Raw genomic sequence first — 23,588 nt, 5'->3', positions numbered from 1 at the left:
GCAAGTTTTAGCAATCCCTAATTTTAAGACCGAGTACACCTTAAAGTAGCTAGAGTAGCAATCACAATGTTTTTGGCGAGTGCAGAGGATCAATGCAATTGTCATTTTGTTTGTACAATGTGTTCATATCTATCTTACACCCCAGTTTTCATACACTGCAATAGCAACAACACATCCTTCATGTTCATAACAGAACAGAAGTTGTCACTTGTTTAATAGAAAAATATTCACTGTGCATGAAAGTCTTCTATCTGTCTAGACTCTAGAGCAAAGTACATGGATTACATCACATTCCTGCCGTGTTCCTGCCCTGCAATTAGGATTAAAAACTTCCCTTTCTCAGAGTATTCTTCTCCCTGTCTGTGGTCTCTATATTCATGTTCCCTCGTATCCTTATGCTGTATTTCCTGCTGCTTAGCCATATATTGCAATGGAGCGCTGGGTGGATTATGTGTACAGAGTCATGTTGTTTTAGATTTCCTTGACCTGGACAGGTTGGTGTAACAGCGTTTGAGGGTAAATATAAGATTCAATAGTAAAATAGTAAGAATATTTATATATACGTATATTTATATAGATGCACAAAATATCAATTATGTACACAAGGAGAAAATAAAATATCTTAAGTAAGCATAATTACATGTATGGATGAGAGTTTTAGTAAGAAAAATTGTGAAAGTGACAGAGATAATATAATATATGAAAGTGTGGGTAGCCGATAAAGATGATATTATATATATGAAAATAAAGTAAAGATCTAAAGTGATAGTGAAATAAAGTTGCTAGTAAGGAACGTAAATGCCGATATGTGCCATATTTTGCAAAAAATTGCTCTGTTCATGCCCAGAAACAAACTATACGCCAGAGAACGCAAATGTATGTTATTCATCTTCAAGCGCAAAGGACACTTAAGACAGCATATGTTTTCACTGGCAGAACAGGGAGGAAAGGAGAGTAGGCACGTAATCAATGTACAGTAATAGTGTGCCAATTTCGATCACACACAGCAGCTCCCGGTTCATGCTTTGGGCATCTCTCAGGAACGTATCCTACAGTATATTGTCTGTCAGAGCAGAGCATACCTAGACCCATATGCAACAAGAGATGTTTCTTTAGATCCACTTGTAGTTGAACACGGACGTACGCATGCACAATATGTTCATTTTGTGGGCTTTAATGAATCAGGCCCTGTGAAGGTAGTCCCACTTTGAGCCTATTGAAATATGGTGGGTAAAAATGATGGATGCATGTAAAATGGGTATCTATAGTATGAAATATCAATGAGAATGAATGGAAGTAAGACAATGAAACAGATTTAATGAATGAATGTAAATCAATAATATAACATAGTAAATAAATTGAAACAGTAAAGTAGAATAAATTTATGAATATGTACAGTGGTCAAAGTGGAAATTTAGAAGTGACAGTGTGGAAAATGGAGTTGAATTTAACCATCTAGTTTTACAGTTAAGGCAGTAGGAGAAATGTTGGTGTGACATACCTTTGAATACCAGCCTACTTCTACCTGAATACATAACTATATATAGATAGATAAGTAAATACCGATAAAAGTTATAAAGAAGTAAATAAGATGTGTAAACTCTTGCAGTGGTAGATTTGTTTATGTCCAAACATATTTTGACACACATGGCTTCTTTAGCTATTTCTAAGATTCCTTCCTGCTTCTTGTTACTTGCCTCACGGTGAAGGGGAGTGTGATAGGAGAAAGCACTGGAGAGCTCACCTGTGCACTTACTAACACTTCACAAGTGGAAGTCCTGTAAATATGGGTCCAAATCTCCCTTGAAATTAGGGTAGCCCTTAACTGGGTTAATCTAGCCTTTGGCTTTCTCTAGTCTCTGTATTCTTCTTTAATTTTTGTGAAAACTCTGATACAAGAGGCAATAAAAATGTTGTTAGGGTGTTTTTAAACTTAATCTTCATATTTACTTCTTTATATTTTTTGTGTGAATATTATAAAATGCCTGTGGTTAATGTCTTATCCCTTCACGCACCTTAAATAACCTTTGTATGCTAACAGTGTAATTTAAACTAAAACCAAATAAACACACGGACACGTATTAACTTTTGGCAAAAGGTCAAAGTTTAATTAATAACTAATCAATTGAAAATAAAGAACAGTGGTGGTGAGAGCAAACGCAGTCAGCTAACAACCAATCATTAAACCAAATAGGGCAATGCCAAGATGATATCAAAACTAGACCAAGGAACAATCCCTTAACATTGGTCGGTGCTAAATCAGGCGTCAGCATGACTGCTCCCTTGTGGACTCAACATTGACGGCCACGCCAAAGGATCCTCCACGCTGAAGGATCAAGAGTGATGTTACTTCAAAAGGGGCAGTGACGTGCGGCCAACTAGCGTAACGTCGTTGTGATTAGTCGCTGACTGCATCCCTCTCCTACCCACATCTGGTACCCTTTAATGGGTTCCCAGCCCGCCACCATAAGACCCGACTAGCAAACATGACTGCTCATAAATCTCCTTAATAAACAAAACTAGACCCTCATTATTCAAGTGAACCCTGTCATGCCGAAATAAGTGTGTTTTATTAGTCTTAATGGATGGGTGGAAAATATCCATGCCTCCTAATTCCCTAACTACCCGTCCTGTGACACTATTGATTTTCCGTAACAACTTAATCAAAATGGAAGGCCGGATGGGAAACCTCAAAGACAGGCGAGGAACTATATTAGACCAACATAGAGTTACCATTGGCCATCGCGCGTGTATAGCACGCAAATCTTCCCTGATGTTAATAATCAAGGCCAAAGATTTAATCTTGCCAACATCGTTTCCTCCAAGATGTAAAACTAGAATGTCGGGGGGCTGTGACTTTGATATTTCGTCCTCCAGTAAAAGTAAAAGGGATGGCCAACATAAACCCCTCTTCCAAATCCACAAGGCGGGGAAAATTTGACCAGTCACTTGCCAACCGGTGTTTGGAAGCCCAATAAACAAATGAATGGCCCATTATCCAAATCTGTATCTTCTGGCCTGTAAACCAGAGACAGAGATAATTTATCATCTTACAGAATTCTAGAGGTATAATATCGATTTCATTACCAAAGAGCCAACAAAGTAAGCCCATACTATAAGGTCGCTTTAAACGACATATTTTGACATTACACCTAATCCACGAAGGTCCAATCCTTATAGGTTTAATGAAAGACAGGGAAGGGGAACCAACCAATTATCGTTTATCACAAAGTAATTATTGGAGAACAGCATTGCAAGCTGTCAAGGTGTATTCAATGAGACCTGAAAAAGAGGAATGGGGACCAACCACTACCAACCCAACCCATAAAAGTTTAACTGCTAAGAGGAGAGATTCCAACCTGTAAGGTTTAACTGATGAGGAGTGGAATTCGAACCTGTAAAGGTTTAACTGGTGCAATGCCAACCTGTAAAGGTTTATCGCAGCTAACGGGTCTATGACAATGGGGACCAACCACATGTGGTTTACATACCGAAACACAGGGGAAGAAGGACCAACCATTTATGGTTTACTAAGAAAATAAGGTACCAACCTAAAAGGTTTAACATCAAACACAGAACACAAGAAAAGAAGGTACCAACCTGAACGGTTTAACACCAAGAAACTGGAAGGGGTAGGGACGGTAATGCAAGTGAAGGTAAAAAAAACCATAAAACCCTGGAGGCTCAGCACTAATCAGGCCTGTATCCGTAGAAAAATGGGAATATCCCTTCACGCCTTCGCTAACACAACATGCAGCTTTCGCCCTGAACTACCGGTGGAGGGAGGAAGGGAAGAGAAAAGAAGGGAGGATTGGGTGGGGTATGGAAGGGGATAAAAGGAAGAAAAGAGGCAAAACATTTATGATTGTGGCCTTATATATGTTTTATAGGTGTTTGATTTCCAGCGACCAAAGATTTAATGTCAGTTATAGAGGCCCCTCCTACGGCTGCAGTGGAAGCTGCCCCAATCCTAAAAGTGTGGGTTTCGTAGAATTTTGGGTCTAAACCAATTTTTTGCACGGCGCTTTTAAAGATGGTTTTAAACTGAAATTTTGAAAGTGGGGATCCATGAATGTGTTCTAACCATGCTTCACTCTCTCTGGGACGAATAGCTGCCAGTTTTACACACAGGGCCACCGGACATATGGTTATATCATTGTGCGCAGGCAACTTAATCCGTTGATCTTTATTATGCTGATCAGTCATAGGGCTAGATTTACTAAGCTGCGGGTTTGAAAAAGTGGGGATGTTGCCTATAGCAACCAATCAGATTCTAGCTTTCATTTTGTAGAATGTACTAAATAAATGAAAGCTAGAATCTGATTGGTTGCTATAGGCAACATCCCCACTTTTTCAAACCCGCAACTTAGTAAATCTAGCCATTAGTGTGCAAAATCTTAACTGAAACAAGTTTCTTAGATACTAATTGTGTATTTGAACCTATACAAACTCTGGAATTAGCTACCAGCTCACTAATCCTAAATGCTCTGTGAAATGCCATGGAAAAAGCTGTACTAAATCATTTAGACTCATACGGGCTTGAAGTTACACACACCAAAGACCCTATGAACTGCTTTAGTATGGGGAAACAGTAATGGGACGCCTAATATCAGACTCAGTGGGGCGAAGTTTAGCCCAGCCTTTCATAGCTTTCGAAATTACAAAACCTATTGTGGGATCTAATTTGTTTTGCAAATGAGCCATAAAGGATATGCCTGCTAAAATCGAAGCCATAGTTGCACTGATAAAGGTAACATATTAGCCACATCCACACTGACGGAAGGGTTCTTGCTACATGTAACATTACTAATTGGCAAATTTGGGTCATCAGGAATTGCTGAGGTGCTAACCAAGAAACCTGGGGCAGGGTGACGGCCTAGGTTTTGAACAGGTAATGGGTTAATGGAACAAAAATCTGAGAAAGGCATACGTACTGGCTGTGGCCCTGAAAAATGAGAGGCCGGATTGAAAAATTCATTGGACAGTGGGGGGTAGGGTGCTATCCAATGCTGTGATGTAGACTTTAACCACCGCTGGCGTAGGGGGAGGGTATGGAAGTGGCCAGCTGTTGGCTCCGGCAGGGGCCACCTCTCTCAAAGCTGCTGGTGGAAAATCCCAGGAGGGCGGTGGAGTGGTTGATGATGTCTGGAAATTACCGGCCTGCTCATATAACGGAGGGGTATAACCACCCATGCCAGCAGCGCTAACAAATTAACATTCAGTATGAGGTGCCTGTGTTACTTGTGACATTGGGGAACATGAGAATTGCACAGGGAACAATGAGGCAGATGTGGTCTGAGTACACAACAGAGGAGTGTTATGAGACTGAAAGGCCATATTCTGATCAAAAATGGGGCGAGATCTACCTCTCAACCACCCCTCAGGCATGAGGGGGGGTAATCTATTGGGTGCTACATCATGGCTTATCACGCGAGGATTCAGCCAAGGGCTAGGAGGGGTTGAACTGGAGAAGCCTAAACCTCTTTGATTACTTTCATTTGCCCTAAATGCAGTTGTTTGGGAATGCCTTATTACTGGAGAATCATATGGGTTATTTGAGTTTCCCATATCTCTGATGTCACTGCCACTTTGTATGTTTTCACCCCTAATAGGTGGAGTGCGAGGCCCCCTAATATCCCCTTGACTCATGGCAGAGAGAGGGGAAGCAGATGCCCTCCTCTATATGTAAAACCTCAATAAAAATTGTTTCTTCTTTTACCCATATAGTGGCATTGGGCCAACTCTAATTGAAATCAGTTTTAATGTACTAGTTTTCACAAATTAACTGTGCCATGCTCTGTACTTTTATATCAAGATAATGTTAATAAAGACAACATAAACATACTATTGTACAGTAATATAAAGAATATAGTTTATTTTATTGAAATAAATTATGTACCTGAAATGACGGTGTTTGTATTTGGCTTAATACATGTAAGTTCTTAGTCATAGGGGAGAATTCAATTAGCCGCAAAGTGGCTCCAGAACGTCCATGAGACACTATGCGGCAGAGATTTTGACAGAAATCTTCGCTCATTTTTCCTCGGAGTCCATAGAGTGGAGACTTCTACTGAAACTGCCGCAAAAGTGCGTGGTGAGATGTCCGTGCACCACATTGCCGGCAATTGAATCCCCCCCAGATGTCAACCTAGTCAACACTAGTATTGATCTTATGTCCATCGCCACATGCAGGACATTGCTTAGCAGTCAGTATATTCATAATAGATAAAAGCAGGGTGGTAGACAAGGTACTTAATATGTAAAGATATCTGCCACCTCTCTTCAAATGTACTTGCCTTAAATAATGCTCTGCTCTGTGGAGTCCTGACCAAGTCTGTCTGGCATACAATCTGTCTCCTACCTTTGCTCAAAATCTAGAGAGCTGAAGCTTCTTTATCTTAAATCATACAAGAATATGACGGAAAGAAGAAGCATTTCATAGGTGTGGGTGACTGGCTTGCAGTAAAACAAATGCTCTGTACAAGTTTGTGGATTTCTACACATGGACTAAACTTAAAGTTTGAGGCAGCCCTGTGCTGTTTTACGTTGTGGGCATCTCTGCAGCCATGTTTAATTAGCATTGCATGTGGGGCGTTTTTTCCTTGTCGTATGGTGCTGTGGAAGAATTGCTCCATTATAACTGTTTTTTCAGAGTAAGATTCAACCTTTCACTTTTTGAGTTACAGTATCTGTTATAGTTATTAGTTACTGAAAGGAGATCTGGAAAACATGTACATCTAGGGCTATATGATAAATAATGAGGAGTTGTACTTAGAAAATAGTTTTTCATGCAGGTGAAAGCTTTGCCTACATGAAATATATACCCTTAAAAGAAAATACACTTAGCCATGAACTAATGTTCTACTCTTTCTAGAACAATTAGCAACCCTCATAACCAACTTTCATCCCTACAGGTGGGCAGTGCTACCTGTCCATTGGATAACTATATAGAGACCATTTACTCTCGTTAATCCCATACCCACTCACCACCACTCATTCACTCCACTGATCTTTGTAGACCGCTGCATTTCTATAGCTTCCTTAGTGGCGAGGGAAGGGCCTGCTTTATAGCAGACTTTACATAACACACCCCTCTCTACATTGACAAATAGCTCTATTAGCTCTATGCAAACAGTAGAAAAATTAAGTTGGCAAAATGTATCCATCAAAAAATGGTTTTAATGAGGCTTATAGAATCTCCCAGGAAACATGCATTTTTCAGATGCTTGACAGCAGACTCATGGGCGAAACTACAAACACTGTAGAGCAATGAGGCCCTTGATCAGTTCCGAGCACACCTGCCTGACATCCTTTTTTTTGCAGGCCTGAACAGTCTGCATTTATTGGTGTTCAGAAGGTAGGATGATGCAGACAGCAGCCCCTGGTGGTTGCTGAAAACACTTCAACTGCATAGTGAGGTGGGCCAGGCTCAAACAGGTAAAGTTATAGAAATTATTAGAATCACAAAGGCGGGACCTGCCTCATTGTGCAGCGGAAGTGTGTAGCTTTCATTGCTGATGATGTATTAACTTCCTGCATCCTGGCACTCCAGCTATGAAAGATCTCGTCAACTGCCATATTATTCTTACTTTTTAACATGACTTACCATTGCACATCACATACCAAAAACTGTACTTAATATATTATCGAATAATCTATCTTTTATCATGAGTTATTAGCAGAAATCAGTTGTTGTTTTTGCCCTCATACACATACTTGCTGACTTCTCGCAAGGTCTGTCCGGGAGAGTGGCATTTCTAGACGGCGGTAGGGCGCAACCAAACGTGGCATTTTGGGCCCACCCCCCGTGACAAATATGCCGCTTTGTAGCAGTGGACGGGGCCAAAATGACGCAATTCACCGCGAATCGCGTCATTTCACCCCCACAATTGCGGGATGCAGGAGAATTGCCAGCTCTCCTGGGAGTCCGTGAGACCCACCCGAATTTCGGGAGTCTCCCGGACATTCCGGGAGAGTTGGCAAGTATGCTCATACATGGTTCGACCTCACATGGATCTTTCTAAAAATATTTCAGAACGTTACCTGTGAGTTCAAAACGTTTATATACTGTGAGTAAATCCACTTTACTTTCTTTACTGTTTATGTATATTTTGGGATGGGGGTGGGGGAGAGGAGAATGGGGACAACAGATTTTTTCATCTGCTGCCCAGCCCCCCACGTTCTCTATTTCCAACACAGAACACACTGTTACATTGTGTTGGCATAAATTTTAATTCAGATAATATTTAGATGGAAGTCTGAGAATTCCAGAGCGCCACAGTATTGAATCTTTAGGTTTTATGTACTTCAGTTTTCACAGCACATCCTTTAATATATGGAAAGAATACAATCTGAGTATATTACGTGCAGCCTAAACAGTTTTGTAAGTGTTTTGCTGCCATCTTCTGGTCTAATAGATACACAACAATATTCTGAATTCTACAGATTATACCAGAAATTCTAGAATTACCCAAACAAATTACACTGAAAATGAATATTACATTTTTGTGGAAACCAAATAAATATGCATAAACTATGTTCTAAAATTGGTGTCACTGTAACTAAAATAAAATCCAACTGTATTGCATTTATTAGCACTATAAAATATCACATGGAATAAATTAGCTACTACTTACAATATATGTAAATTAATGTCTAAGGGCTTTTTCTTAATTCTTAGAATGTAATACAGCATCTGATTCTAGGACATCCCCTTTACAAACAAGTATTTTCCATGTAATTATTGTTAGGAATACTTATCCTGTAGCCAGGTCCCAGCTCTGACTCCTGGGGGTAAATGTATCAAGCTGCGATTTTGAAAATCCCACGATTTTCTCAGGATACTTGAAACTTGCCGATGTATTAACTTGAGATTCGTTCTAAAATCGCCGGAGATGATTTTTTTTTTTAAAAAAATTGCTGGTTTCCATCTCACAGCAAATTGCTGTCCCGATTTTTCCCTACTAGCTATACAAGTCTCCAAATGTATGAAGCGACAATTTTGCTAACGAGACAGAGTTTCAATTAAAAATTGACAGATGCAACACGCTGCTTTCAATAGGCGAGATTAGCAAACATATCACATTATCGTACACCCACTGCCCAGGGGTGTAGGAAGAGCCTTAGTGCTTTCAGCACTGGGATGGTTATTCCTGTAGGGGGGGCCAGCATGGTTTTATTTGCAAACCCCACTCCCTAAGGAATCCAGCCCAATGCTGAACAGTCTGGGGTTTGTCATTATGGCAGGAGGACCCCTGCCACGTGTCCCCCTGCTATAGTGCCAACCACCCCGGCTGGTTTGCCTAGTGTTGGTTGTGTGAAAATTGGGGGGACCCCATGCAAATTGTCCCCGACTTTTGCGCAACCATCAGTAGGCTGGCAGCGCTAGGGTTAATAGCGCTCGGACGGGGGAACACACGCATTTATTTTTTCAAACAATCATCTATTTTGAAACTTTTGACAGCCGCCGGGACCTGCGGCTGTATGGGCAGCCAGTGTAACAGTGATGTATTTGCTAATCTCGCAGCGTGTTGTATATGGCAATTTTAGCCTAAACACGTGAGAATTGGCTAAACACGGGAGTTTTTAGTCTTTGAATTCCCAGCAAATTGGTAGAGTTGACCAGCGAATTTGAAGATCAGTGTAAAAACCGCAGCTTAATACATCTGGCGACTTGGGGACTCAAATCGTGGGTTATCACCCAACATTTTAAATTGTTGAAAAATTCGGAGCTTGATACATTTACCCCTGCAGCTGCACTTTTTCAAACCATATTGTCAGTGGTGGCACAAGATGTTTTGGCATCCAATGAAAAGAATGCAAATTGTGCCCACTCCCCAAATTAAGAACCATGGAAAGGGGTCAGTGAAATGATTTGCACTTTAAAATAATTTGTGTAATAAACATAGTTCAACATAAAGTGCTTGTATTGGCTTATGTAAAGTTATTAGCACTGAAAACTGGATCCTATGACCATCATATACTTTTCATGCTGCCCAATCCAATCCTTTTATTCATCGTTTTTGCTCTGTGCTTTATCTTTCTCATACAACAAAAATGAGTAAGAAAATTGCAAAATCAAAAGGCCCTCACAGGATAGGAAATTGCCTGGTCTTTTATCCAGCTAAAGAGCCTTTTGCCCCTAATGGTCAGGTCAGCAGGGATTGAAACTAGTAATATTGATATAGATATTAATATTGATATAATATTGATATAGATATAGCATACAATCCTTAGATTGTACGCTCCTTTGAGCAGGGCCATCTCTCCTCCTGTTTCCACCACTTCTAACTCTGCTCTCTAGCTATCTAGCCCTCCTCCTCGAGGAACCTCTGCTCTCCGACCCCTGTCGCTTCTCTCGTCCCCTCTGTGGGTCTTCCTGTCATCAGCGCCCTCCCTCTAGGGCCCCGGCGTTTGCGGATCTTCCCTCTCCCCCTCTCCCCCCCCTCTCTCTAGCTGTGCTTCGAGCTTACTGAGTTACTGTGCTTATTGTTTATTGTACCGTGCCTTCTCACCTCATACTGTAATTGTTTGTCCCTATACGGCTCTATGGACACCTAGTTGCGCCCTATAAATAAAAATTAATAATATTAATAATAATATAGAAAAGATATTTGCAATGCAGTTAAAGAACCATTTCATGACCCATGGGGTTGTCTGGCAAATTTTATCCCAGGTGGCAAGTACACTGCACTAGCCCATGAGCTGTGGTCCATTCTAAAAAGGTAGTAATGGGTATAATTTCTGGTAGAGAAAATGGGTGCTATTGTCTGCTAAAGGGCTTGTTTCCACTTTTATATATATATTAATTGCCCAAGCATTGAGGCAGTACAACCGATTCTAGTAACACCATCCCAGGACGAACAGTATGTGCATCTGGAATTTGTAACCATCCAGAGACACAACATTTTTATTATTATTTTTTATTTATTTGTAAGGCGTCACAGATTCTGTGGCACCGGATACAGAGGCAAGTAATAAATAGACGAAGTAATATATATATAAGTAGCACAGATGAGTGTGAGTAATGCTATGGGCACTCACACAGACTGCAGCAAAATACGTGACAGGACAAACGAGAGTCAGACAGTAGACTGACAAGGGACAACAGGTACAGTGGATCCTGCCTGCAAGAACTTACATTCTAGAGGGTGAGGGATTGAGAGATAGTAGGACCAACTGGGAGAAAAGGGAGATGACAGACAAGGAAGAGGAGGTGATGGATAGAATGGTTAGGAGGTGGTGAGAAGGAGGTTGCAGCAGTCAAGACAAGAAATGATGAGGGAATGGACCAGGAGTTTGGTTGCTTCCTGAGAGAGGAAGAGATGGATTTTTGTGATTTTATGCATGAGGAAATGGCAAGATTAAATAAGGAACTGGATATGAGCAGGGCCGGATTAAGGGAATGGAGGCCCCTGGGCTAAGGGGCCCTTCATTCCCCCATGAGGCCCTCAATGTGAGCCGCCCGCCGCGAGGCCCCCCCCAAGCACTTACCTGTCAGTGCAGTCCTCATTCCACGGCGCTCAGTAAGCTCCTTACTGAGGAGATCTCGCGAGAGTTTGTGAACTCTCACGAGATCTCCTCAGTAAGCAGATTACTGAGTGGCGTCGGGGATGGATGATCGCACTGACAGTGCTCAGCAGCATTGATCGGGCCGGGGGCACCCCCGCCCCCAGACCGATGAATAATGCTGCTGAGGACTTTGAAGGGCCCCCTGGATACCTGAGGCCCCTGGGCTATAGCCCAGTTAGACCTCGGGTTAATCCGGCCCTGGATATGAGGGGTAAAGGTGAGGGCTGAGTCAGCAGTGACTCCAAGGCTTGGGTGACAGGAGAAAGAGTGATGTTGTCAACCAAAAGGGAGATATTGGGGGGATAGCAACAATAGAGGCAAGTCTGACGAGAACAGATATCATTTTCTTTTTATAGTAGGTGCAAGAGCAGTGATGGATGAGGGGAAAGGAGGTGGGGGAGGACACAGTAGACAGTAAACATGACAGTATAATCAATAATGCTTATTATAATAAGCATTATAAGAAGTGATGTTTCCAAAATGATATGACAAAAGCCAGCTGTTTTGTCCTTTAATATTTAATTGTGTGAACGTAAAGCTCTTTCCACTTTGGCAACGGATAATAACATTGTTATCAGGAAAGCCAATAAAGGGATGCACTACTCTTGCATACATTACTTTAGGCCCCAACAAGGCCTTGCAAATTACACAATCTTCTGCAATGAGGGCCATATCCATTCCTCTTTATTGCCAGACCGTGGTTGTATCCCTAGTTGCTACATGTAATGGCCCAATCAAAAGTAATTGCTGATATCCAATTGAGTGCTGTTGACAATTCAGGATCCATGAACTTTTTAAATTTTACTGCCATGCTAAATTCATTAAAAGTCAATGCCTTGGCACCCTCTTGTATTCTGAATTATTGTGGACTGCATGGTGGAAACAGGAATATTGTTATCATCATGTGTCCACAGTCCACAATAATTCTATATCAAGTGTATATTAACCATTTATTGCAGAACAATATGTACTAGCAAACAATCTCAGTGGCTGTTATGTAAAGCTTAGTTTGGACATTTGAGTTGTTTTTTTTTAAATAATTTATACATATTGAAAATAGTCAATGTGGTGGAAAAATGTGTCAACAGAAATTTTATATCCAGTCTATATAAATCATTGAAAAAAATTAAATCTTAATGTTCAAACCTTTTATATATAGCTGCCTGTAATGTATGTGTAACACCACCACCTAAGTGCAATTGTTAAGTGCTTGTATCGCATTGCATGGGCTTGTCCTGCATCCACCACAGGCCAACTACACCTCCTAAGTGACAGCACTTTGCAGGAGCCCTTATTATTGGTTTCCCCAGTGAACCCTTCATACCCCGATCCCACACTGATTTTTTATAATTTTATTTTATAGCTTACTTTAATCTTGCTCTTGTAAAGAGACACGATGAAGGGGTGACTGAAAAAAATTCCCATTATGAGACATAAAATGTTATCTGTGAGATTGTTAAATGTGTAAAAAGGTATATGGGCTGCTTTTTCAAGGCTCTGTGGGACTCATGTTCAGACGGATGACCGCTTGTGAAGTGTATCTTGTGTGAAATAATTCTGTACATGCCGAGAGCGGACATTACACCAATTACTGCAATTGCATGCAATTTATGTCCACACGCAGAGGACACTTACATCTCCCTACAATTTGAGATCTGCAGCAGGGGAGGGAAGGGGCAGACTAACATAGGCCATGTATAGTAAGAAAGTTAAAAAGTAGATGCGGCCAATTCAAGTTCTGTGTTTGTGTGCTTGTTTTCAACGTACCTTCTGCATCTACTACAGGACAGGTGTAAATGCCAACTGATAATGATGAATGACATGGTATAGTGTTTAATTTAAACATTACACATGCATGAAAGTAGTCACAGAACAACTGTAGGCAGCTAAGATAGACTTTAAAAATGTGTTGTATGTACAATACGCATTGAAATTGTCTTTATTTATATAATTAATGTAAGTCATATTTAAAAAAGGTTTGTGACAATAAATATATCCCCCCTCTCACTCTATTCTGTAGGTGCTATCGCATTCCCCTACTCCCCACTTGCAAGCCCACCCTCCTTCTCTTCCTTCACCCCCTCCCACCTACCCACAGGACCCCATCCCTCCCCTCCCACCTTCTTCGCTCCCTCTCTGTTGAGGCCTGCTCCAACCTTGCCCACCTCCTCAACCCATCCCTATTCTCTGGAATCTTCCCCTCCTCCTTGAAACATGCTCTCATCTTCCCCATACTCAAATAACCTTGACCCTGCCAATCTCTTCATTAATGGGTTGTCTACAACCATTTCACCTCCTTTCTCTTTTCTCATTCACTCCTTGACCCACCTCCAATCTGGGTTTTCACCCCCGCCACTCCACCGACACAGCCCCCACTAATGTCCTTCCCTTCACTAACTCTAAAGGACACTTCTCCACTTCTCCCTTCTTATCCTTCTAGACCTCTCTGCTGCATTTGATACTGCTGACCACTCCCTCTTTTTGCAAACTCTCAAATCTATAGGGCTCTGTAACACTGTTTTCTCCTGGTTTTCATCTTACCTCACCAACTGCTCTTTTTCAGTCTCTACACATGACTCCACATCCCCCCCTCTTCGCTTACCTGTCTGAGATCCCCAATGTTCCATTCTTGGCCCCCTGCTTTTCTCCGTGTACACCTCCTCTCTTGGTGTCCTCATCTGTTTCTTTGTTTTCCAGAACCACCTCTATGCTGAAGATACCCAAATCTATCTTTCATCCCATGACCTTTCCCCTTCCCTTATACCTCATGTCTCTCGGCAATCTCATTTTGGATGTACCAGCACTTTCTTAAACTCAATTTCTTCAAGACTAAACTAATCATCTTCCTCCCTTCCAGGGCTCTCCCCTTCCTCCCTCCTTATTTCTGTTAATACTACTACCATCCTTTCTGTCCCTCAAGTATGATGCCTTGGGGTCACACTTGACGCCTCCCTCTCCCTCAACCTCACATTCTGTCCATCTCAAAATCCTGCTACTTCCACCTTCAGAAAATATATCCAAGATATGGCCCTTTCTTACCACCAAAGCCACCAAAATTCTGATTCACTCTCTTGTAATTTCTCGCCTTGACTACTGTAACCTCCTTGTCGCTGGCCTACCTGACTCTTACCTGGCCACTCTTAAGTCTGTCCTCAATGCTGCTGCCTGCCTCAGTTTTCTCTCTTGCCACTCTTTCTCTGCTATCCCCCTCCACCAGTCACTACATTGACTCCCCATGGGGTACCAAATTAAATTTAAACACTTCATCCTTAAAGCTCTCAATCAATCCTCCCCCACTACATTTCCATTCTCATCTCTACCTACACTCCTACCCTCCGCTCTACCAATGACCACCACCTCACTACTTCACTGATCACCTCTTCCCACTCCCACCCTAGGTAATCTCCCACGCTCCATCAGGTTAGCTTCTACTCTCAAAAGCTTCAAGCATCCCTTTAAGACTTATTTATTTTTTCAAGCCTATCAGCCTTCTTCTTAAATCACTTGTCCCGGCCCAGACTTCCCCAATCGATACCACCCTATCTATGTCTCCCCTTTTCCTTTAGGATGTAAGCTATCTTTCCTTGTGCTCTCCTTCTAATATTCCATCACTACCTGTACCTCTTTGCCTGCTTCCCTAACCCTGTTCTTAAGCTCAAGTATACTTCTCAGTGGTCACTACCATCACTCTCACTCATTGTCCCGCAAAGAATTTGTTCTGTATTACCATGTTACCTTTATATTTATTCATTCATTCAGTATGTCTGTTCTTTGAATTGTGTTTTACTTGTATCATGTTGTGTTATGGATCACTGCTTTCTGTATATGTCATGTACAGCGCTGCAAACCCTTTGTGGCTCCTTATAAATAAAATATAATAAAATAATAATTTTTGCAACCTATTCAGCCTATTGGATAATCAGCTCCTGGTTGCAGTATAAATGGTTCAAATTAGCAGTGAATGTGGAAATTAAATGCAGGCAAGAGGAGAGGAAGATGAACTGTCAGAGAAAGAGGATGGAGAGGTAACACAGACCCGGAAAACAGGATTGGAGGTAAGCAGGTGAAACAGGGAGAGAGGGGGAATATAATGCAGGGAAAAGACAGAGTTGAATAGGAAAAGCTTGGGAGGGAGATATGCATGTGGGAGATGAAATACATGATAGATAAAGACAGATGTATTTCACATAAGCTGATATCTAGATATCTAAATAATAATACAAAAACATAATTACTACTAATACAGTTTTATAACTTAAATATGAATATTATTAATAATAATGCACTAAGGAAAGACTATTGACTAATAATGCCCTGAATGGGGGAGAAGGCCCAAGGCAAAGCAATCTGCTCTCTGGAGGCAGTAGGCGTCTTAGTAGCACGGCACTGGAACATTCATACCAGAAGCTGGTGCACGGTGACAGTTATTGTGGCACCATGCTTGGAGCAGGTTTCCAGGCATTACTGCACGAACAGTCAGTTAGCCTATAATACAATTATTTCAGTACTAATACTAAATATGTATGAATAGTATACTGTATGTACATATCTATAATTACATAATGTATGGATATTAAATTATAATGGTAAATCTTGTTATACCACTATATTAAATAAAATAATTATAGGTATGTATTTAGCACATATTTTTGTCAATTAAATAATTTTTATTGTTTTAATAATAATAAAATAATAAATAATAATAATAATAATAAAAAAAAATAAGTAATAATATCAGACTTTAAGTATTATATAATAATATATATTATATATAATCAATAATTACAAATATTTTGCTATCAAAAGATAAATTACATCCATACCATGTTACACATCCACAGGAAATATTATTTGCATCCGAATTCTATATTCTTTTACATTTTAATTTCTGTTTCTTGTATGTATTTATACTGGGATATGTGTCCTTACATGCTTGAAAACTATTTCAAACAAAGGGAAAAAGAGTTTTATTAATTGGGACCAGTCTTAGATGTATTGTAGAGATTAAAATATTAAATATTTATCAGTTTCATTAAAATATAATCCATCAATTCCTAAATGTACCAGATCTGTAGTTACCAGCAAAATATTAAAAGCAATAGTAGAGATAATGTGATTTTAAACATGAACAAAATGTGAGATCAAAAATGTAGAACATACTGCAATGACGTGGGTTGCCTATTGTCTAATAAATATCTTCAAAATATATTGTCCGGTAATATTAAACTTAAATTGCTCTATTTTACATTAAATATATGATGATACTTTATATTAATAAACCTGATATTCAGATGTTAAAGCTAATATCTGGGCTGGTATGTCAGTGGTCAGAGGTCTGTTCTTAGTAAGGTGCATGTACTGTAAATCATAATGTGTTGATCTATTAAATTTGGTCATTAGTAAGTACTCTGTTTGGAACCTGTATTGTGGTTTCAGTAACATATAGCTTTAAATTCTTAATCAGTTATATTTATATGATGTCACCATTTATAAATCTTTGTATAAGCCTGATACCACCAACGTAAAACAATCCTATTGATTTTGACCTTTCTCTGAGCTAGTAAGCCTTCTGCCTCATGTTGTCAGTCAATATTTCTTTGTAAATTATTTATTTATCCGCATGCAGCTTACAAACATTGGGACTGATTAATCTTTAGACTTTCACACATTACACCAGATAACCTGCATTTTGGTCAATGTTCTTACCTGTTTCCCTTGGTCCTCACTCCCTGCATTCACTTGCTGGTCTGAACTGAGCATGCGCACACCTGGTCTTTTCAAAGCTCCCTGTATTCTCTTGATTGGCTAATTGCCTCTCAGCTCTGTCTTTTTAAAGCACCTGCTTCTCTACTAAGTTGCCAGATCTTCAGGTCTCCTTACCTGTTAGGACGCTGTTCTCTCTGGCTTCCGTCTGCATATCGGTATCCTGTCTTACCTGTTCCACGATCAAGACCTACGGTATTGTTGCAGAAACCTTGTGCCTCATAATCGGAACTGTTCTCAGCTATTCATTTTCTATAAACCGCAACTCTTCAGTTCACTGCTGTTCACCTGAACCTCTGCATTTATCGTCCAGCAGTCCTGCTTCACTTCACGATTCCATTTCACCTTGCTCTAATCCCCCTTAGAGGACAGCGACCTGTGGCTGGAGAGCAGCTAAGTCCATATTCCCTTGCGGAAATCCCTTTTGAATACCTCTCTACCATTAGACTCCACACGTCTTTGGGGATATGTCTGTTTAGAGTGGGGCTTTGAGGTCTACTCCAAACTCAGGCTCTGTTACAGTAAGATCTGGCCAAATTAGGAACGGACCCCGATTGGGAACTGTCTGCTAAAGACCTCCTGCAACACCTGGTTGGTCACAGTGAACGTCAGAATGCTAAGCAACTGCAACTTCTTCAATGCCTACAGGCCCTAGCCTCTAGGTTAGATTATCTGCAAACTGCCTTACCGGTTGCCCAGACACCACCAGTTTCCAAACCCAGTCAAGTTACCCAGACTGAATCCTCCTCATCTCTACGTTTACCTACGTTTACCTACTGCTCAAAAGTTTGATGGTGACCTTAAATTTTGTCAGGGGTTTTTGAACCAATGTTCAAATCAGTTTTAGTTACTCCCGCAAAATGATTGCACCAAAGCGACTTACATCATATCGCCCCTCTCTGGACAAGCTCTGGAGTGGGCTTCCCCTCTGTGGGAGAGGAGCGATTCTTCATTGCAGGATTGTGCTGCATTTACTGCAACCTTCCCAAAAATTTTCGATGAGCCAGGGTGTGTTTCCACAGCCGCTTCAAGTTTACTAAGATTCCGACAGGTTTCCCTTACTTAATATGTTATCCAGTTCCGTACACTTTCATCTGAGCTGCAATGGAATAATGAAGCTCTCACAGCAACATTCTGGCAAGGGCTGGCTGACCAAATTAAAGATATTTTTGCTTTGCCGGATCTGACTACTACCCTAGATGCTCTGATCTCATTGTGTCACCGAGTTGGTATCCAATGTCAAGAGAGGGCTTCAGAGAAAGAACCTTTTCAACAGAATTCTGTGTTGATGGTCAACCAGAGCCTAGCCTCTAGTGCTACAGAGGAACCTATGCAGTTAGGGTGCTGTGATTGGATCATTTATAAATAACTTATGGTATAAATTTATTTAAAGGAAATAGCGCAGGGTGCTTATTTATATAATTGCCAATGCACTTATTTTTGATATTGTGTATATTTTGATATAGGAAATCGTTATTTCTGAGATCAGGGTAGAAAATTATTTTTTTCTGTTTTAAGCCTGCTAAAGGAAATGCCTTATTTCTGATGTAAATATCTGATACAATGAGCCTTTGTTTAGAAAGTTTTTTGTGTATCGTGAAGTGGGAAAATAACTTGTTTGGGGTTTGTACCTTGCTTTTGAAATGTGTATTCTACAACTGTTGGAAGAAAGGACTCATGCTAAATTCATGCTAATTTACCATTTGACTTGCTAGTAGACTTCCTGGCTCTGAAATAAGATGCAGGAAATCACAGCAAGGTTTTAAAGATATCACAGATAAGCGTAAATATTGTTAGCTTTACAATGCATGTAAATCCATGTTTGTGTAAACACATGACATTCTGATGCTAAAAATAGCTCAGGCTTCAAGGGGGCTGGCTTACTCTTTGAGGCTGTGTCCAAACTGTATAAAAAGCACTGGCTTGTATTGAAAAATTGTTCTTCTGATGTCTTCTGACCTCATCACTGGTACCTTTAACCAGTGTAAGAGCAAATAAATATCACTTGCTTCAAAGACCTGCTCGAAAATATCTTTCATGCTGAAAATACTGTGACCTACAGATTAGACCGAAAATCTAATCTGTTCCCGGCTGTTTCTGAGGTTTGGACCCAGCTTTTTCGGTACCGCGGCTCTGCCTCCAACCCTGCAGCTCTGGTCCGTGCGATAGGCCAGGGGGGATCCCTCCACAGCAACCCTGGTTCATAGAAAGAGGTCAGGAGTACCAGCCCAGGTACACCAGTAACGGGGTACACTCGCAGCGTCAGTTACCCAGAATAAACCCCGTACTAGATGCCGGTAAAGAGTCCAGTGGTGGCAACATTTGTAAGCCCCTCCTACTGCAGCAAGAGGGCGCATTTGGGATAGCGACAGAGAACGGTGGCAAAGTAAGCCCAGCCGGTTCCCAGCAACAACAGACAGGGTGGCATAGGCGGTCCATCCTGTCACAGGTGCTCTAGTCTCTCATGAAGAGAGGAGGAGAATTTTTAGTGGACTTTGCCTCTATTGTGCTGAACCTGGGCATCGCTTGGTCTCATACGAGTCCCTTCCATGAAGTTCGCCCCTCAATTTATTGGACCCTTCAGAATTCTTCAGGTCATTAACCCAGTATCTGTCAAACTCAAGCTTCCTAGCTCACTCTGCATCTCAAATTCCTTTCATGTTTCGGTCCTGAAGCCTCTAATCATTAACTGGTTTTCTTCCGATAAGAATACGTCTCCTCCGGCTATTCAGCAATCTGAAAAATAAGATTTCCCAGATCCTGGATTTCAAAACATTTCGAGGAAAGAACAAGTATTTAGTGGATTGGAAGGGTTATGGACCTGATATGGGTTGATGCTTCTGATGTTCACCCTCCATCTTTGGTCAAGAAATTTCATGCAAGTGTACCAACAAAGCTAGGCCTTAGGTGTGCGGTGGCCACCTTTAAAAGGGAGAGGTACTGTCACACATTGCACCAGCTAACCTGCATTTTGGCCACTGTTCTTACCTGTTTCCCTTGGTTCTCACTCCCTGCATTCACTTGCTGGTTACAACTGAGCATGCGAACACCTAGGGGTAAATGTATCAAGCGGAGAGTTTTCCAGCGGGTTTGAAAAACCAATCAGATTCTAGCTATCATTTATTTAGTACATTCTACAAAATGACAGCTAGAATCTGATTGGTTGCTATATTATTATTATTATTTTTATCGTTTATTTGTTAGGCGCCACAAGGTATCCGCAGCGCCGTACATGGTACAAACAGTAGACTATACAGGGTAGAAAAATACAGAACAATAAACACAAAGTACCAGAACTTCAGAAACTCCATGCAGGCAAATACTGTAAAGACGGAGCGGAAGAACAGGTGTGGAGACAGGAGGGGAGAGGGGCTCTGCTCATACGAGCTTACATCCTAAGGGAGGGTAGACAAAATCAGGCACAAGAGGGAGCCAGTGAAGCAAAGCGGAGAGTAAAAAGGAGCCAGGGGAGAAACAGAAGGGTGAGAGGTTAAGTGGATGGTTGGTAGGCCTTAAGGAACAGGTGAGTTTTAAGAGCCCGCTTGAAGGAGCACAGATTGGGTGAGAGACGGATGGAGCGAGGGAGGTCGTTCCAGTGAAGGGGGGCAGCTCGGGAGAAGTCTTGTACTCTAGAGTGGGAAGAGGTAATCAGAGTGGAGGAGAGGCGGCGATCATTGGCTGAGCGCAGGGAGCGGGCGGGAGTGTGAATGGAGAGGAGGTTAGAGATATAAGGGGCAGTAGACTGGGAGAGAGCCTTGTAAGTGGTGGTGAGGAGTTTGAAAAGGATTCTGTAGGGGAAGGGGAGCCAGTGTAGGGCAAGACAGAGAGGGGAGGCAGAGGAGGAGAGGCGTGAGAGGAAGATGAGTCTCGCAGCCGCATTGAGTATAGAGCGGAGGAGGGCGAGGTGGGAGCAGGGGAGGCCAGTAAGGAGGAGGTTGCAGTAGTCGAGGCGGGAGATGATGAGAGCATGGATGACAGTTTTGGTGGCATCTTGAGAGAGGAAAGAACGGATGCGGGCAATGTTACGGAGTTGGAAGCGACAGGCTTGGGCAAGGGATTGAATGTGGGGGGCAAAAGAGAGAGAGGAGTCAAGAGTGACTCCTAGGCAGCGGAGTTGGGTGACAGAGGAGATAGTGGAGTTGTTAACAATTATAGAGAGGTCATGGTGGAAAGGGGGTCTGGGTGGGGGAAAGACAATGAGTTCAGTTTTGGAGATGTTAATTTTAAGAAAGCGTGAAGACATCCAGGAGGAGATGGCTGAGAGGCAGTCAGTTACACGAGAGAGGAGGGAGGAGGAAAGATCAGGAGAAGAGATGTAGAGTTGAATATCATCAGCTTATAGGTGATACTGAAGACCGAACGAAGAGATGAGAGCTCCAAGGGAGGAAGTATAGAGCGAAAAGAGTAAAGGGCCAAGAACAGAGCCCTGAGGGTCTCCAACAGGGAGAGGGGAGGGGGTGGAGGAAGAACCAGACGTGGATACAGAGAAGGAGATATAGGCAACATCTCCACTTTTCAAACCCGCCGGAAAACTCTCAGCTTGATACATTTACCCCCTGGTCTTTTCAAAACTTCCTGCATTCTCTTGATTGGCTAATTGCCTGTCAGTTCTGTCTATTTAAAGCACCTGCTACTCTACTAAGTTGCCAGATCTTCAGGTTTTCTTACCTGTTAGGACGCTGTTCTGTCTGGATCCCATTTGCACATCTGTATCCTGTGTTACCTGTTCCACGATCAAGATCTGTGGTATTATTGCAAGAACCTTGTGCCTCATCATCGGTCCCATCCTCAAGTTATTCGCTTGCCAGGGATCTCAGTGCATCAGTTCTCTGCAGTTTACCACCTCTCAGTTGGTATCCTGTGTTACCTGTTCCACGATCAAGACCTACGGTATTGTTGCAGGAATCTCATGCCTCATCAGTCATGTTCTCAGCTATTCACTCTTTAAAAGACTGCAAAATGTCTTCTCTATGAATCCACTGCAGATGATTTGGATGGTTTGAGGAATCAGTGGGAAATAGATATTGGCCCTTTATCAGACAAGGAGTGGGAAATGGTTACAGACAGTACTAAAGGTTATACTTCATCATTAAAATTTCAACAAATACAGGTGTTTATCTTACACAGGGCCTACTTTACCCCTATTAGATTGGCAAAATTTCGCCCGGATGCTACCCCTAACTGTCCAAAATGCAATTCGATCAATGCTAACTTTTGGCACCTTCTATGGGAGTGTTCATGTATACAAATCTTCTGGCGAAGGATCAGGAGATGTATTCAGGTTACTGGAATTGAAGTGTCTCTTAGTTCACCGGCCACTTGTCTCTTTGGGCTCCGATTGAAGGGGAAAGTTAATAAACTGACAAAAATGTACATTTCACAGTTATTGATGTTGGCTAAGGTCTGTATAGCGAGGCTGTGGTTGGCCCCGACGAGTCCCACGGTTAAAAATTGGAAGGCACTGGTCAATACCACCATAAGGCACGAGAGATATGTTTATACTAGCAGACAGGCTCTGAAGGAATTTGAGAATATATGGTACAGATGGTTAGAGTCTCCATTCTATCCTATGTCATCTAGTGCAGATGCTCTATCTACTTAAATGTATGGCTACCGCAGTTCTTATAATAAGTATCTGAGTCCATGTAATAAACCCTGCATGTGTAACATACTTATGTATAAGCATTTACGATGTATGATCCTGAATGAATGTAGCACATTTATTATTATGCTTTAATGTAATCTTGTAAATTCCGTCATTTAATTCCGATATGTATGCGATTGTTTTTCTTTTCTTTCTGTTGTTTAGTATGTTTATATCTTAAAAAATTTCAATAAAAATACTGGATTTAAAAAAAAAAAAAAGACTGCAAAACTACGGTTCACTGCTGTTCACATGAACCTTTGCATTTATCATCCAGCAGACCTGCTCCACTCCACGGTTCCACATCACCCTGCTGTAATCTCCCGGGGAGGACCGCGACCTGCGGCTAGAGAGCAGCTAAGTCCATATTCCCTTGCGGGGATCCTGGGGAATACCTCTTTACCTTTACCTGGCGGTAAGTCTATCTAGAGCTGGGCTTCGAGGATTACTCGACTCCGTGGCACAGACGTGAATCCTGTTGCTTGTCGTCTCGTGTGAAATTTCTCTGCGCATGCTCAGAAACTGACTTGACGTCAGTGACCGCAAGTGCATGCGATTCAAATCCAAAGGCAAATGACACTACCGACTGCCTACAATTTGAGGGTCGGAA

The sequence above is a fragment of the Mixophyes fleayi genome, chromosome 1 (assembly GCF_038048845.1).
Source record: "Mixophyes fleayi isolate aMixFle1 chromosome 1, aMixFle1.hap1, whole genome shotgun sequence".
NCBI classification, from domain to species: domain Eukaryota; kingdom Metazoa; phylum Chordata; class Amphibia; order Anura; family Limnodynastidae; genus Mixophyes; species Mixophyes fleayi.
The sequence above is the reverse complement of the archived record's forward strand: the minus strand, read 5'-3'. Positions refer to the sequence as shown.